This window comes from Balaenoptera ricei, chromosome 16, assembly GCF_028023285.1.
Source record: "Balaenoptera ricei isolate mBalRic1 chromosome 16, mBalRic1.hap2, whole genome shotgun sequence".
NCBI lineage: Eukaryota > Metazoa > Chordata > Mammalia > Artiodactyla > Balaenopteridae > Balaenoptera > Balaenoptera ricei.
In genome coordinates, this window is record NC_082654.1 from 86,927,400 (window position 1) to 86,930,553 (window position 3,154).

At 50.0% G+C, this 3,154-nt stretch overlaps 1 long non-coding RNA gene across 1 annotated transcript; it reads left to right on the forward strand.

Annotated features, from left to right (window-relative positions):
- The first annotated feature begins 300 nt into the window (after positions 1-300).
- Positions 301-2,596, forward strand: LOC132350393 (uncharacterized). Its single transcript, XR_009497925.1, has 3 exons — positions 301-1,739; positions 1,964-2,083; positions 2,162-2,596. It is a non-coding gene; the product is annotated as an uncharacterized LOC132350393 (long non-coding RNA).
- The last annotated feature ends 558 nt before the right edge of the window (positions 2,597-3,154 follow it).

The window sequence follows — 3,154 nt, forward strand, 5'->3', positions numbered from 1 at the left end:
CTGGAGCCAGGTGAGCCACAGGTTAGGGGCATCTGGGCCTCATCCTGTGTGAGGGTGGATGCGCTACTGCTGTCCTCTGCCTCGGGCCCTCATCTGTGAAATGGGGGAACAGTGAGGACTGCCCTCCCGAGGTCGTCATGAGGCTTAATGTGTGAACGCACCGACCACTCAGAGCAGCCGTCACCGCAGGGAGCAGTGTGTGTGTGTGTGTGTGTGTGTGTGTGCACGCGTGTGTGTGTGTGTGTGTGTGTGTGTGTGTGTCATTGTAGCCGCTGGGCTTCGCTTTTCTCCACCAGCTCCTTCTTCACGGGGGAGCAAGGAGAGGCATGGGAGGGAGAAGACTAGAAAAAGGAGGCAGAGGGAGGTCCCTGGGGAAGGGTTTCTGCCACTCATGCATAGGTGGCCTGGGGTCCAAACTTGGGGTTTTACACCAGGGCGTGTGAGCAAGGGGCTGCGGCCAGGGGCAGAGCATTTGCAGACCGCGCGCAGGTCTGGACAGAGCAGGAAGACGCCAAGGTTCTGCCTCCTCCCAGCTGTCAAGGCCCGAGGCAACAGGTCACCCCTTCTGAGTCCCTGAGAAATTGGGAGGTGCTAGTCCAAGGGCACAAAGTTTCAGTTATGCCAGATGAACAAGTTCTGGAGTTCTGCTGTATACCTCAAATATGGTGCCTGTAGTTAACAATACTGTATTGTGTGCTTAAAATTTACTGAGGATGGCTCCTATCTTAAGTGTTCTTACCATACACACAAAGAATGATGATAATAGGAATAATAATAAATAAAGGAATGAATAGGTCGGGAAGACACCTTTGGAATGACACATATGTTTACGGTGTAGATTGTGGTGATGGTTTCATGGGTGTAATCTGTCTCCATACTCACAAAGTTGCATGTATTAATCATGTACAGCTTTCTGTATGTCAATGATACCTTCATAAAGTGGTTTAAAACAATAAAATGGGGGGGAATATAGTCACTCCAAGTACTGAGCACGTTGCCTGTCACAGTAAATAAGCAAATAAATGTAATTATGGTTTAAGCTTAGCTCAGGACTGAGAGTGGGTACTTGGCAGGTGGTGTCTGTGGCCAGCTCCTCCGCCCTGGCTCAGCACTGCTTCTGTGAAGCACAAGGGCTGCCCAAACGCAGAGACCAGCTCCAGGTGCAGCTCCTGACAGAGAAGGTGGGCTGGTCGCAGACACCTTGTTTTGGTTACTTGCTATTCCTTCCCCCACACACCCTTTCATTGTCCTGGTCCTTAACCTTTAACTCCTGTAAGAAGCTGGGTTTGCAGATTTCTGAAGACATTTTGCAGTGTGCAGACCTGTTTCACCTTTGTTCCCCATCCTTGGGTCTGGAGATAAAGGCAGGAATACAGTACTCTATGAAAGGAACAATCATAAACCTCAGGTGCCTCAGACTTCAAAGAAATGGCAAACTAGGCATCTCATTTTATACATGGTCCTCTTTAAGTACACTTGTATGTACATAAAATGAAATTGTACTGAAGTAAATCTTATTGCTGAACGTTTGCTTTCCGGAAGATACTTTGGTGTAATAGTTCCTAAGAAAATTTGTTTTTTTAAAGGACCAAAAGTGGGGTGAATGTTTCATGGGTAAAGACCTTTTTCGTAACGAGTGAAGGTGAAATGAGCAGACTGTGCGACTCAGATTCCAGCTGCGTCCCCATCACTCCCCTCGGGAGTGTGCCGGAAGGACCCCAGAGAGCTGGCCCACTGGGGTGAGCTTATAGCCTTGGGGCCCCAAACTGCAAGGATGGTCAGCATTCCTGGTGCTCTGGGTTCAGCAAGACCTGACTGAGGTGGGTGGGAGGTCAGTGGGGACACAGTTTTGCCGAGAGCTATCTTGTTGGCCTGTATTAGAGGGGGAACAGAAGGTCAGAGCGGGCCTGGGTGAACCCCAGGTGCTGGCTGAAAGTCTTTTTTTTTCTTTTTTTTAATAAAGGGACTCTCTTTTCTGGTTGTTGGCTGAGTATGTAATGTCCACTCTGGGTCATCTAAGGGCCGAGACCAAGTACTCTGTTCCTGCTGTGACCCGTGCTTCTGCTACCACGTGCTGCACAAGGTAGGTACCTCAGAGTCCTAGCTGAACAGCTCATAGAGAGACAGGTCTCACCCTTGCTTCTCCACCTGCATCTTACAGAGCTGGAAAGTAGGAACTGCAGCCCGGCAAGCCACGGACCCAGGCAATCCTAAAACTGCAAAGTCACCTGTGTTGATTCCAGCCAGCTTTTAGTAAGTAAATCCGTGACTCTTGTAAGAAGAGATTTCAGAAGATGTGTACCTTCTAGAGAATTCACATTTAGTGAGGGGCGTGTGAAAAGGTGTACACAATTTTAATCTTTTTATTTTACTAATAGTGTATCTTAATGATTGAAAAATAGAAATTCCTGTAAATATAAAGAAAACCAGAAAGTACTCATACTTTACACACCTAGTGTTCACGATCTAATGGGCCTGCTTCGCCTTCCCCTCTCTCTTCTATCTGAGCCTGCACGATGGACGGGACTCACCTGGTACAAGTGACGCGGGGTCGAGCTGGACTGTTGGTTTTCTGCTCTGCCTCTGCTTCCTCTCCGCATCCTGGACTCTAAAGAAGATGAATGAAATGTCTGCTCTGGTTGCTGGCTGTTTCATCTCCAACTTAACCTCAGTCTGTGGTTGTGGAGGGCCTCAGAAGTCAGGAAGGTCCCCCGCCGCCAACATGGGGAGGGTGGGGCCGGACCCAGGTTCCAGCCCAGCCCTGACACGCAGTGCGCTCAGTGGGACATGTTGGCACGCATGCAAGGCTGTAGCGCTGCCAGCCCCCATATGCTGCCTTCTTGAGGGCTGGCGGTGCCCTTCAGGACTGGCTGCATCCTTCGTCCCATTTGAGTGGGCAGTAGTAGATAATAAAATCTCAGAATATCCCTTGATCCCTGACCATCCAGGCAGGCATCTGTGGTCCTCCAGCTTAGGCCTGCCTGGGCCCTGTCAAGCCCCTGTGGCCAATCGCTGTGCTGACTTTGCTGCTGGGCAATTGAACAGCTACCTGGGCAGCGTAGACGGCCCCTTGGGATGTTTCAGTTCCCTACATCCATGTGATTGAGAAAAGGGCCTCCTCCCTCATAGCCTCTCAGCCTTCCGAGAGGACGTA